Consider the following 14685-nt stretch of genomic DNA (forward strand, 5'->3'; position numbering starts at 1 on the left):
ATGCAGAGGCCCCTCCCCTCCCCAAACCCCTCCCTCTTCCGGATCCACCCCCAAAGTCTCCAGGTATTTGCCAAAACACACCTGGCAACCCTTACGAGGAAAGACACAGAAATAAACTATTAGATTAATGTTGCTCCAGTAGAATTTTTTGTCTCAAGGTAAATGTTTGCCTGAAATCTGGTGTCGCTCCAAAACTTAGCAAAACTAGATCTTCCCAGCATTTTAAAGCTCAGATTGCATCTGTGGGTAGCTCCAAATTAGATAGAAATTGTAATGTACTGAGTGACGAGATGTGTTGAAGGCAATATACTTTATTAGCAAGCAAATCACAAGAGAGGGAATGGCGGGCCAGGTCCCGATTATATACATGCCCCGGAACAACCCTCCTTGAGGCCACGTCCAATCCGGGTCAGTTAAACTTCCTGCCACAGATCTTGATTGGCGGGGCATATTAGTGAGCTACATCCGGGGACCAGTGGGGTTTCACTGGTCGCCTCTGTAGCGTGCGCTGTGCTGTGCATATAGATTTGAATGCAGGGCATAACAGAAATAATGGGTTTAATCCCCTCACCTACTGAAACCTGCTACTAACCTTTGAAAGAAAAAGACCAGGCCCTGATCCTTTGCCCATTTTTTCCTTCCAAGGTTAACAACACCACATGGAGGGAGGCTACATTGTTTCCAGGGGCTGGCAGGGAGTTATCCAGCCCCAATTTCCTGCCCTCATGACATTGAGGAGTGGGAGGAAAAAAATTGCCTCTATAATGATGCTCTAGGAATTTTCTCTAGTCTACTGTTTCTATCAGAGAGATTTAGGGAAATTCCTAGAGCAGGGGTGTCAAACTTACAGTCTGCAGGCCACAACTGGCCCACCCAGAGCTTTAACTAGGCCCTCAGCTCTTTTCTCCCCCCCTCCTCCCTCTCCTGTCCTCACCCCTTGAAGCTCTGAGGCAGCCAAAGTGCCCAGCTCCTTCTTTGTCTTTGCCAGGTTCAGCGGGAAACTGTTCTGGGCTTGCAAAGCTGCAAAGAAAATGCAGAATGGATTTTCCATTAAGGTCTCTGCACCCAGATAGACTACTCTGGGAGTTATCAATGTGGGACCAAAGACTTTAATGGAAAACCCATTCCACGTTTTCCTTGCAATTTTGTGCTGCAATGTATTTCAATGGAGTGGAGCTCAAGTAGTTTCACTTTCCAGCATGTGTACATAAGAACATAAGAGAAGCCATGTTAGATCAGGCCAATGGCCCATCCAGTCCAACATTGTGTGTCACACAGTGGCAAAAAAAAATTATATATATATACACACACACACACACACACAAACACTGTGGCTAATAGCCACTGATGGATCTCTGCTCCATATTTTTATCTAACCCCCTCTTGAAGGTGGCTATGCTTTTGGCCACCACCACCTCCTGTGGCAGTGAATTCCACATGTTAATCACCCTTTGGGTGAAGAAGTACTTCCTTTTATCCGTTTTGACCTGTCTGCTCAGCAATTTCATTGAATGCCCATGAGTTATTGTATTGTGAGAAAGGGGAAAAAGTACTTCTTTCTCTACTTTCTCCATCCCATGCATTATCTTGTAAACCTCTATCATGTCACCCCGCAGTCGACATTTCTCCAAGCTAAAGAGCCCCAAGTTGAAGCCACTGCTTCAGTTGAAGCCACTGCTTGCCAGTTGAAGCCACTGCTTGCTGGAGTTGGCTTTTTGCAGATAAAAAGTTGATGCTTTGAGTCAGTTTGTCTCTGCTGAATGGACTTGAGAACTGGTGCCTAGTGAGTAACATGGAAATTCAGAGACAAAGAGGGACATTACACTGGAGAGCAATTGCCGATCTGAGTAGACCCAGGGAAGTGGGGAGAAGCTTGCAATACCCAGCCATTTCATGCTTTCCTAGGTTCAGAGCATTTTATATTTTTAGTTTATATATATATATTTTCGTTTCTGCTGTGATCCTTGTGCTTTTTCTTGATGTTTTATTTTTTAAAATTGCATTGCCAAATCCCACTATTCCCTTACCTTTCCATTTTAAATAAAATATCTCAAGAGTTTTAAGCATGTTTATATTTTACATAAAAATATCTTTAATTGTGTTTGTATCCTTTATAAAGTTTATATCTCTGGTACCTGGCATTACATTTTATGACATGCATGGCCTGGCCCTACAAAGTCCCATTTATATCAGATCTGGCTCTCGTAACAAATGAGTTCAACACCACTGTCTTAAAGGGTCACCCTGAAGTGACCTCACATTCTCCCCAAGCTCCATCTCCCTAGGCACCGCCTCCCCAATCTGTATTTGCCTAGGCAGAGTTGGGACCCCTACGGAGAGGACAATTTTTACATATGAAACTGTGGCGCTTGAAGGATTGATCCCCTCTCTCCCTTCATCACACTACCCAGATTTGACTCAGGGCTCCACATTTGCCATGCAATACTGTGGTTTTTCTGGAATTTTGGCATTCTTTTGACCTAGAGCCGCAATAAACTGACTGACTGACTGACTGACACAAGGGATGTGTGCTGTAACTAGCCATAAATAACTGTCAAACCTGTTTTGATGAACAACAGTTTTCAGAGTAGCTTGGAATTCTGGGAATTCTTCTAGATGACAGACATGGTATCATCCCTGGTTTCAGACAAGCCTGCAGGTTTAGTGGTATGACTGGAGCTTTCTAGACAGGTCTCCTCACCCTTACCTCCTGAAAGGATGCAAAGAATCAGGAATTATTAGTCTGAGAACTTTAGACCCTGATATGTGCTTATGATGTCATTACCTCGTGCCCAAACACAATTCAGACAATATAATTTTCCAGATGTCCAATGAAACTGACATTTCTGCAGATGTGGTAGAGTAGTGGTCCACCATCCACAGACAAACGGTTACACATCAGACAAAGAACAATTCTAATTCCACAAGAATAAATTTACCCTGAGATGTAGTGATGGCTGTTAATTTAGGTGGTTTTAGAAGAGGACTGGAGAAATTCCTTTGTGATAGGCCCACCAGTGGCTTTTAGCCGTGATGACTAAATGGAAGTTCCATGTTGGGAGGCAGTGTACTTCTCAGTACTGGTGCTGGGGGGCAAAGAGGGATGCCTTCCCATCTATGCCCATCTTGTAGGCCTTCCAAGGGCAGCTGGTTATCCACGGTATGAAACAGGATGCAGAACTAGATGAACCTTCATCCACCATGAGCCAACAGCCAGCATGTGCCTTTAAAAATCGGCAGGGTTGATCTGGCAGGGTTGTTCTTATGTCCTCAAGTGTCAAGGGATTTCTTAGTTATTCCACAGAAGAACAGGTTTACCCGCTGCAGCTATAAACTCTGCAGCTATCTAAAGAAGCATGGGGAAAGTGAGTCATAATGCCATATTAAAAAACACAGAGGAAATATGAAGCAAATATATAGTAATTGCCCAAACTGAAATCAGATGAGGATCCAGGAGCTATAAACAATAAACACCTTGTGTTTCCAGAAGTGCCACAAGATTTTTAACAACTGTGAATTGGCAGGGCCTTAGTTTTAAAATTTAATGTGAAATATCAGCCCCTAGACACATGTTCCTTTACTGAGGGTTGCTTCACCACTGACAATTAAGGGTGGCTATCTTCTATAGAATGAGAAACAGTACTGCCTGAAGTAATCCACACAGTGCTGATATTGCTCAAGCATCAATGTCTCAGGTGGCAGTTTGCAAAACGAAAAAGGCAGCTATACAAAATGATAGAAGCAGCACCTGCATCTTTAAAAAAAGAAATGCCCTCTATGGTCAGGCCTAGGCAACCACAACAGTATAGCTCAGGGGTGGTCAAACGTGCTTAATGTAAGATCCACATAGAATAAATGCAGATGTCTGAGAACCTCAAGACATGAATGTGAAATTTTGAGAGAGGAAGGAAGGAAGGAAGGAAGGAAGGAAGGAAGGAAGGAAGGAAGGAAGGAAGGAAGGAAGGAAGGAAGGAAGGAAGGAAGGAAGGAAGGAAGGAAGGAAGGAAGGAAGGAAGGAAAATAGATAGGGAGGAGGGAGGTAGAAAGAAAGCGACATGAACTTTAAATGCATTTTCCAAGCCACCAGCTGGTGTAGCTTGGAGAAGTGATTTAAAGAGACAAATGCTTTCTCCAAGCAAGCCAATGGAGGGGGTGGGGCTTCAAGAGCCACACACTATGTGTGGAAAAGCCACATATGGCTCCTGAGCCACAGCTGGCCACCCCTGGTATAGCCATAGCCAGTTGAGTTCTTAGCTTCTTTCACTAAAAGTCAGGAGGAGGGGGCAGGGGCCATTGCAGGGTTGTTTTGGCCTTTAGTAGGCTTGCCAGCTCCAAGGTCTGAGCAGGGGATTCCCCAGTTTTTCAAGCTCCTCCCTGCTTCCAGCCAGCTAGCCAGTGGGGGGGGGGGGGAAGCCCAGTCCCAACAGTAGGGCTGCCAAGTACCCAAGTCGTGGGGGGAGTTGGGGAGGTCCCCAACCCTCCGACCCCCATTGGGCCAGTGGGGGGATCCCCTCCTGACGTCACTGGTGTGATGACATCACTCACAAGTGATGTAATCACGCCAGCAACATTGTGCACCAGCCACTCTAGGAGCTTCCAGGAAAACTCCATGGTTTTCCCAGATGCTCTAGCAATTTGGGAGGGAAACTCTATGGTACCATAGAGTTTCCCGCCCAAATTGCTAGAGAGTCCAGGAAAACCATAGAGTTTTCCTGGAAACTCCTAGAGTGGCCGGCATGTGACATTGCTGGCATAATGACATCACTTGCGAGTGACATCATAGTTCCGCACGTACATGGCACATGCGAAAACAGTCCCCCACTGGAGGCCACAGGGGACTAGACAACCCTACCCAACAGCCACCATGTGCCTTTAAAAATCAGCAGGTTTGATTCTCATAGAATTCTAAAATATTACAAACTGTTCTGACATTATCTTTCAAATATCTTTTAGGAAGAAATCCTGCTTGACCATATTATGTTATAGATTGTAAAACTTTCTTCAAACGTTGTGCCAATATTGCAGCAAAATTTTTATAATCCACATTTAAAAGGGAAACTGGATGATAATTTTTAATGTCTTTCAAATCATTATTTTCTTTCAGAATCGAAGATATCGTGGCTTCTTGCCATGAGGTTGGAATTTGACTTTCCTCTTGAATCTTTTCAATCAGGCGTTTAAGTGGTAAAAGTAAAGACTCTTCATAAGCTTTGTAGAATTCTGCATGTAATCCATCTGGCCCTGGAGATTTACCATTCTTTTGGGATGTTAATGGCTCTCCAAACTCCCTTATCGTTATAGGCTCATTAAAAAAAAAATTTAGTTTTATCATTACTGGGCTATGATCCGAAATGACTCTTGTTTGAATTTCTGTATCCACTACCTCTTTGATCAAACTTGTAGAAAGTCTTTGGAATTGGGATATCTTGTTCTCCAAACATCCACTAAATCTATTTCTTCTGCTAATTTCCCGAAACTTATTGGGAGTTGAGGACATTTACTTTTCATCTGTTTGTGAGTTTTTTTATCCATCTGTCAGGAACAGCATTGAAATCTCCTATTAAGCAGTATTCTACATATTCCAAATTTGATAATTTAAGACGCATATCTTGAAAAAGTTTCTCTTGATGATCATTTGGAGCGTAAATATCTGCAAGTAACATTTCCTTGTTGTCGACTGAAATTTCTACTAATAAAATTCTTCCATCTTCAGAAGCAAATTGCAGTTGTGGATTAAATTTATCTTTAATATAAATTGCCACTCCCCTTTTCTTCTTGTACATATCTGTTGCTGTAAATAAATTGCCAAGTTTTTTTTTTATTTTTCAAAAAATTTTGATCTTTAGTTAAGATATGAGTTTCTTGTAAACAAATTATGTCCATTTCCATTTTTGCCAAATATCTAAATGTCTTTCTCCTTTTGGCAGGAGAGTTAAGTCCATTCACATTAATTGAAACAATTGAAGCCATTATGGTTTTTGCTTATCATTATCTTTCTTATCTTTTTTAGAATGCTGTCTTGTATGGTATCTCTGTGGTTCATTTGGGTCTTCTTCACCAGAGCCTTCTTCCTCCTGCTCCTACTCATCATTCTTTTCTTTGCCTTCTTTTTTCTTCATTCTTGCCAAAAAATTCTGGGCTTTGAAAATAGAGTTATTCCTATATCTGTTCTCCTGGTATGTAAAAAGAAGGCCTTCCGGCATTAGCCACATATAGGGTATCTCTCTTCCTCTCAGAAAATATGTTAATGCTTGATATTCTCTCCTCTTTTGTCTCGCAAAGGGAGGCCAGACTGGAGCGAATAGCAGGCTGGCAGTGGGCGGGTCTTTGTGACTCGGAGGAAGGGAGAAGCCTGAAGCCAGGCAGGGAAAGAGACACTGCGCCGTTTCACCCCCACCTCCACCCCCGCTATCAGATTTTTATAGAGCGGGGGATTAGGCTGCTAATCCAGGGGTCCCCCGGCAGGGCGGAGGGGTTGGGAAGCCTAGGCTCTGGGGTCCTATTTTTTGAAGCAAAGGCACCAAATTTTCAGTATAGTATCCAGTGGCTCTCTCCAAAATACTTCCTAAGTTTCAAAAAGATTGGACTAGGGGGTCCAATTCTATGAGTCCCCAAAGAAGGTGCCCCTATCCTTCATTATTTCCTATAGAAGGAAGGCATTTAAAAGATGTGCAGTCCCTTGAAATGTGATGGCCAAAACTCCCTTTGGAGTTTGCTCCCTTGCTCCCGGCTCCACCCCAATGTCTCCTGGCTCCACCCCAAAATCTCCTGGCTCCACCCCCAAAGTTCCCAGATATTTCTTGATTTGGACTTGGCAACCCTAGGTCTGACTGACAGTTTAGGGACAGTAAGTTCAGACGTGTTTCCCTTCACCCCCTTTACTGTTTTATGCACCTTGTTTGTTATATTGCACTGACCTTTTAAATAAACCTTTGTTTTTCTGTTGTTCACTCTGCCTGGTCCTCACGCCTATTATTTGGCCTAAGCTAAGGGAAGCTTGGAAGGGCTTGGGAGGGTACTCTGGACCTTCTCAAGGGAGTCCCTTAACCCAGAGTGGTGGCAGCAATTGGTAAGACCCTCCTGAGTAGTGACACCCCCACCCCCCTAAAAAAAAAATCTTTAAACTTTGCTGGTTATTGTGAGGTAGCCAGGATTCCAACAGTGCCTGCAGTTCAGCCTCGATGCAGCCATCTTGTACAAATACTCTGCCCTGTCTTGTATCAATACAAACCTAAGTAATAAACAGGACAACCCTACTCGTCCAGTACAGGCTTGGCTTTGTGCAAGAACTGCCAACACCTCTGAGAAGGGAACATTTCTGGCTTTCAGAACTTAGAGGGTTTTAATGGACTTCCTGAGTCCATAAAAAATAATGACCCTATTACATCTGTGAGTTCCCAATGAATTTAATGGTGCAAACACACATGTAAAGTGAGAGTAAGTTGAGGTTTTTCCTGTTCTCTCCTTTTAATAACGTTTTTTTATCCAGAGTTGGTATCTAACTGTAAAACCTTTTATGCTTATGGTATGGAAATTATACAGGGTTAGATTTTTCAAAGAACAAAAGTTAAATGTATATACAAACTTTATGTTTTTGGACATTACAAGAGGTTAACAGCCTAAAAGTACCTCGGCATATCTCATAAAATCCTGCCCTGATAGCTGTTGTTCAAGGTATTAAATGTGCTACCTGTGCACTCTCCCCATGGAAATATCTGCACATTTGGAGAGTAAGACTCAAAATGTGAAGGTATTTCCAAGAGGAAATCATGTGCTGAACAGCCTGCTTGGCTATCTTCCCACCCTAATGGAGTGGATATTCCAGGTGGCAAGGATATCCAAATTTCTCAGTGTTCATGCATTTCTCCTGCATTTCTACAGTGCTAAAAGTACCATTCATTGTGTTCACAAAGAGCTAATGAGAGTAAGGAAGAGTTATAGCTAGGCATGGGTACAAATCGAAGCGTGAACTGCGATTCATGCTAAAATGACCAGTTTGCGGTTCGTTAATGAATTGGTTCAGCAAATGGTGCTGCGCATAAAATAAAAACAAAATGGTGTGGTTTTTGGGGTGGTTTGTTATCTGTGGGGGATCCTCCTTGCATGCCACGATGTGCCGGGCATGGGGATGTCACCCAGAAGAGACATTATTGCGGCAGACACATCACTGGGGGGCACTCTTATCACTTGGGGGGAAACTCTATGGTTATCATAGAGTTTTCCCCCAAGTAATAGAGGGGCCCCCCAGCAACATGCTCGACATGATAACGTCACTTCTGGGTGATGTCATCATGCTTGGCACATCGTGACAGGCCTGTGCTTTCTTGCCCTCTTGGGAGCCGTTCCACACCTTTCCAAAGTGAACGAACCGACAAACCACAAATTGTTCAGTAAATCCAAAACAAAACAAACCAGAGAATCAGGTATCCCAGTGAACACTGAAACAAAACGAACCACCATTTTTGTGTTCCGTGCCCATTCTTAGTCATAGCTCAGCAGCTGGGTATATCCTTTGTATGCTTTCGTGCACGTGACTGCTGTTAAAACCGATAGTACGAAGGAAGATGAATCAAGACAATCAAGATCAATTTCATGTTTCATTTATGAAATGACCCCAACGCTGAAGGAAACAATTAAGTCATACTTCATCAACAGTGACCTTTGCTCTTGTGCTCACAGGAAGGTGTTCTAGGAGAAACACTACTTGGGTCGATTCCCTTTGGAGGAGAGAGGCATGGTGATCTGTTGCACCTTTATAACATTTAAAGCACATTAGCATAGCATAGACAGGGGCAAACATGCGTTCCTAAAGGGTAGTAGATCTGCTCATCCTCATGACATTCCCAAAGAAAGAGAAAGGCTGCACCTTCACATTGTATTGTTTTGTTACAGCAGTGGATTTTCTGTTGTCAGCATGACAATCCAGTTGCAAATAACTGCTATACTGCAAAAAAAACACCATGCATGATGATGTGTGGGTTCCGCCCAAGCTTCCTTTCCAAGCTTATTGACAGTTCTCAGTATGCTTCCTTGTCTACTAAAACGCCAACCTGATGTTTCTTTACTCATGCATTCCTTCTTCCTCCTCAGCTGATAGGGATCATCTTCCCCAAGGATACTGAACAGAGGTATCAGAGGGTCATCTCCTAACAACTATTGGACATCAAGGAAAAACATTCAAGTTTTGGGTCGCAAGTCCTTGCTCTCGCTAGACACTTTGGTTTATCCGGGTAGCTGTGCTGGTCTGAAGCAGCAGAACAAAGTTTGAGTAAGACCAACCAAGTTTTATTCAAGGTATTAGCTTTCATGTGTGCACACTTCTTCATATACAATAAAATGGAAATTACCAGTCCAAACATATAGGTAGAGGGTGAGCAGTAAATTAGCATACAGCATAATGAAGACATTTAACAGATTCAAGGTCCAAACAGGAACAACAAGCTTAGTTTATATGGATACCATTTGTTTGGGTTTAATTCTAGAGGGAAACACAGTGAAGAAAATAAATATGTCAAAACTGGAGATTGATGGACAGATGTAGCCTTAATTGTAGAATGCTGAGAGTAATTAACTCTGCCATTACACTCCCTCCGTCTTCCCTCAAGCATGGAGGCAAGCTTACAGCATCTTTTTCTTCGAAGTGGGGCGATTGGCTGTGTAAAGTATCTCCACTGTCCCCAGACCACAGAAATACATTCCAATCTACAATTCCAAATGACATTACATTTTACTATCGACTATTCCAAATATGAAATATATTAAAGAGGACATATGGCCCTTTTGTGGGATTGGTGGGAATACAGATACAAGGCCTGAATGAAGTTAGCATATTTAGTGAGATAAGAAACTAATATCCCTGTTAAGTCCTGGCGATTCCATTGTTCCGAGTGCTGTAATAACTTTGTGACTCAGCAATCTCTTATTCTTGTCTGTTTCTGAAGTTCCTTTGCAATAAAACAGCTACTTCGAGGTCTCTCATTGAATGTTCTGGAAGACTGAAGTGTTCTCCAACAGGTTTCTCAGTCTTGTGATTCTTGGTGTCAGATTTGTGTCCGTTTATTTTTTGATGCAAGGTTTGCCCTATTTAGAGAACCTGGCATTGTTGGCAGATGAGCATATGATAAGCCTGAGATGGTGTAGTTGAAGTTGTTAGATCCAGTAATTGTGTTATCTGGGCAGTGAAGTTGGCATCGGATTTCATTTCAAACTTTAGGACCAGTGTCAATGTTCAAATTAGATGTTATATTATTGTGGGTGAGGAGTGGTTTGAGATTGGGGGGCTGTCTGTACACAAGAAAAGGTTTGTCCCCCAGTACTTGTGAAAGAGAACTGTCATTATCCAGTAGAGGTTGTAAGTCACTGATGATACATTGAAGTGTTTTGAATTGAAAGCTGCACTTGACTGCTAATTGTGTTCTGTTCTTCTCTCTTTGGGGCCTGTCTTGCAACACGTTTTCTCTGGGTACCACTCTGACTTAGTTAATCAGTTTCCTGACCATCAGGTGATTACTTCAGTTCCAAAAAGGTCTGTTGTAAATCCCTCAGGTGGAAATCTCTGTAAGATTGAAGCAGATGCAGCTGTAGCATAGAGCCCTGGCTGTATACAATGGATCATTTGGTATGTTTATGGTGGTCACTGGAGGCATGTAGGTCTGTTTGCCGGTCAGCAGGTTCTCAGTATAAGGGGGTGTCTATGTGTCCATTGTGTATTTTTACAGTAATGTCCAGAAAATGTATTTGTTGCATAGATTGGTTCATTGTCAGGTTGATGGTGGGGTGAAAATCACTGAATGCCTGGTGGGATATGTCAAGGGCTTCTTTACCATGTGTACAGACAATAAAAACGTCATCAATATATCATGGATATAAGAGAGGTATGAGTGGGTGGAAATTTAGGAAGCATTGCTCCAAGTTGGGCATAAAGATGTTAACATACTGTGGGGCCATGTAAGTGCCCATGGCTTTACCATGGATCTGAAGAAACAAGTTGTCACCAGATTGGAACTGGTTATGGGTGAGACCAAAATGGCTCTCTTTGGTGGCCAAGTCAGTTGTGGTGGTGTCAGAAATCATATTCCTTACGGCTTGTAATCCATCTTGGTATGGGATGTTGGTATACAGAGACTCCACATTATGGTGGCTAAAATAATATTATCTGGAAAGTTCATCAAAGATAGTATTTTCCTCAGAAAGTCTGTGGAGTTGCAAACATAACTAGGAGTGTTAATGGCATAGGGTCTTAGAGCAGATACCCTCATAGTGAGAGTGCCTATGCCTGAGACAATGGGGCATCCTGGGCTGCTAGGTTTGTGTATTTTGGGTAGAAGATAAAAGATACCTGATCAAGGTTCCTATGGTGTGTCTGAAAGGATTTGTTCCTGAGTGTCCAGGTGTAATTCCTTTATAATCTTGTTTTGTTCTTTTTGTGCGTGTGTTCCTGTGTGGAGTCTGAGTCCAGTTGTTTGTAAAAAGTAGGATTTGAAAGTTGCCTTTTAGCCTCCTGGATGTAGTCTGATCACTGGAGACAACAGTTCTCCCTTTGTCTGCCTCTTTGTCCCCCTTTGTCTGTTGTCATGATGGCAACAGTTCCCCCCTTTGTCTGCCTCTTTAAATATAGTATCTAGATTGCTCCTGAGACTGTCTGTGGCCTTTCTTTCAGCATGGTTCTGTTGAACGTGATGGTGTTTGTTTATCACATCAGTTTGGACTCTACAGCAACAGCATTCAATGTAGAGTCCAGTGTGGCATCAGGAGGGATCCATGTTGAGTCTCTTTTTTTTGTAGCATTGCTTTGATGGTATGTGGTGATAAGTATGCTGTTCACTGATGGGCCAGAGGGATGGTAGCTGTTCTCCAGTAGATTGTGTGATGGTTATATTATGAAGATACTGCTTGTTTTTTTCTTGCTCTGTTCTTACCTGTCGAAAGCAGGCCCATAGCCAGGATTTCCCTGTTGACCTGTGGCCTTCCCTCCCACCACTGCTACTTGAGGGCTGCCCCTCCGTCCCCCACAATTCAAATTGCACAGGAGGGGCGGCAGGAGGAACTGCCCACCTCCCACATGATTGAAAGGGCCCACCAATCAGCTGATTGGAGGGCCCTTTCAATAACATGGGAGAGGCAGCTCCTGTACACACCCTCCCTCAGGTGACTACGTGCCTGGTTGAAAGTACTCCTTCAGGCAGAGACAAAAAGGCTTCCAGGTTCTTGCGGAACTCGATCATCTGTGTGGATTTGGTGAGGCAGAATTAAAGTCTAGGTGAAAGAACCGATTCCTCTGCTGGGCTGAGTTTGTGCTCTGACAGGTTGACGATATCGTTGGAGGAGTTTTTGTTATTAAGATTAGCAGCCTGCAGGTTAGAGAGTTTTTTCCGTTGCTTTAGCAGCTTTAATTGAGAGCAGTAGTTGGCTTGTTTTTTTCTTGTGGAAATTTTGCCACGCAGACTGATGCCTTGTAGAAATGTCCAGTTTAGGGAGTTTCTCTTTGATCGGCTTCTGTTTGTAGTACAAAGCACTGATCAGATATTTGAATAGTTTCTTGGAGAATGTGGGACATAATTTCCACTTCAACCTTCCAGGGCGTTCAATGGGTGACCTCAAAGTAGCTGTTTTATTGCAAAGAAACTTCAGGAACAGACTAGAAAGTTGCAAGTTATTACAGCACTCAGAACAATGGAGTCTCCAGGACTTAACAGGGATATTGGTTTCTTATCTCACCACATGTTATTTATTTTATTCAGTTTTTATACCGCCCATTCCCTGCAAGCAGGGCTCACCTCATACTAAGCTCATTCAGTCCTTACATCTATATTCCCACCAATCCCACAGAAGGGCCATACATTTTATTTCTTATTTGGAATGGTAGATTAGAATAGTAGACCGTAATGTAATGAAATGAATAATACAATGTATTGTAATTGGAATGGTAGATTGGAATGTATTTCTCTGGTCTGGAGCCAGGGAAGATATTCTACACAGCCAATCACCCCATTCAAAAAAGATGATGATGCAAGGTCACCTCCATGCTTGAGAGGAGACAGAGAGAGTGTAATAGCAGGGCCTCAGTTACTCTCAGCATTCCATAATTAAGGATAAATCTGCCCATCAGTCTCCACACTGTCTTCCCCCAGAAGTAAACCCAAACTAATGGTAACCATATAAACTAAGCTTCTTATTCCTATTTGGACCTTGAATCTGTTCAACTTCATTATGCTGTATGCTAATATACTGCTCACCCTTTACCTATATACACTGTAAATCCACTGATAACTTCCATTTTGTTGTATCGGAAGAAGTGTGCATGCACACAAAAGCTTATACTTTGAATAAAACTTTCTTAGTCTTAAGTGTGCAACTGGACTCAAACTTTGTTCATCAGTATTAGCCAGATTTACTCATGGATGTGGACAAAATACTTGTCAATATTTGGCAAAATTGGAACAACTGGATTATTTCTACAAATTAAATGAATTACCCAGCTCCTTGGAGGAAAGACAAGATGAAAGTACACTATTTCAACGGACAGATATGAAAACTATTCTGCTTTCAAAATCTGCTACCAATTTTGGAACCAATAAAAATTAAATCATGTGTTTTTGAACAGTAATACAACCCCTGATTTAAGGGGTCTTGCCACACACGCTATTCACCCTGAGTTTGATGTTGTTGAGAAGCTGGCTTATTCCCTACTTCCCCACAGCATTGTGGCATACTCATGCAGCTCACAATTTCTCTTGTTTTCTCCAGTCTTACCCAAACATGCTTTGCTCTGAAGTTTTGGGAAAGACTGCAGCAAAGCCTGGTTGGTTGCCATGTGGGTGGGAAAGTTTGGGTTTTCCTGATCTCAGCAGCCATTTTTACAACAGCTTTTTTCTTCTGCTTGTTATTGGGATTTTTTCCTCTTTTCTTTTTTAAGTCGTCAAAGGTGGGGGGGGGGGTGAGTCTCTCATTTTGGAGATATAAGGGGAAAGGCATATCTCCGCAAGGAAAGGGGCTAGTTACCTTATTTTAAAAAAATAAAAGTAAATCCAAGACCTCATACATATATTGGTCTAATAGTATAATGCTATTTAATTGCTGATTTAAAAGGTGGGGAGAGCTACTGAGAAACTAGAAGAAGAAGATATTGGATTTATATCCCGCCCTCCACTCCGAAGAGTCTCAGAGCGGCTCACAATCTCCTTTCCCTCCTCCCCCCCCCCCACAACAGGAACGCTGTGAGGTAGATGAAGATATTGGATTTATATCCAGCCCTCCACTCCGAAGAGTCTCAGAGCAGCTCACTATCTCCTTTCCCTTCCTCCCCCACAACAGACACCCTTTGAGGTGGGTGGGGCTGGAGAGGGCTCTCAAAGCAGCTGCCCTTTGAAGGACAGAGGCTCAGAGCGGCCTACAATCTCCTTTCCCTTCCTCCCCCACAACAGACACCCTGTGAGGAGGGTGGGGCTGAGAGGGCTCTTACAGCAGCTGCCCTTTGAAGGACAGAGGCTCAGAGCGGCCTACAATCTCCTTTATCTCCCTCCCCCACAACAGACACCCTGTGAGGTGGGTGGGGCTGGAGTGGGCTCTCAAAGCAGCTGCCCTTTCAAGGACAACCTCTGCCAGAGCTATGGCTGACCCAAGGCCATGCCAGCAGGTGCAAGTGGAGGAGTGGGGAATCAAACCCGGTTCTCCCAGATAAGAGTC

This window comes from Heteronotia binoei, chromosome 21 (assembly GCF_032191835.1).
Source record: "Heteronotia binoei isolate CCM8104 ecotype False Entrance Well chromosome 21, APGP_CSIRO_Hbin_v1, whole genome shotgun sequence".
Lineage (NCBI taxonomy): Eukaryota > Metazoa > Chordata > Lepidosauria > Squamata > Gekkonidae > Heteronotia > Heteronotia binoei.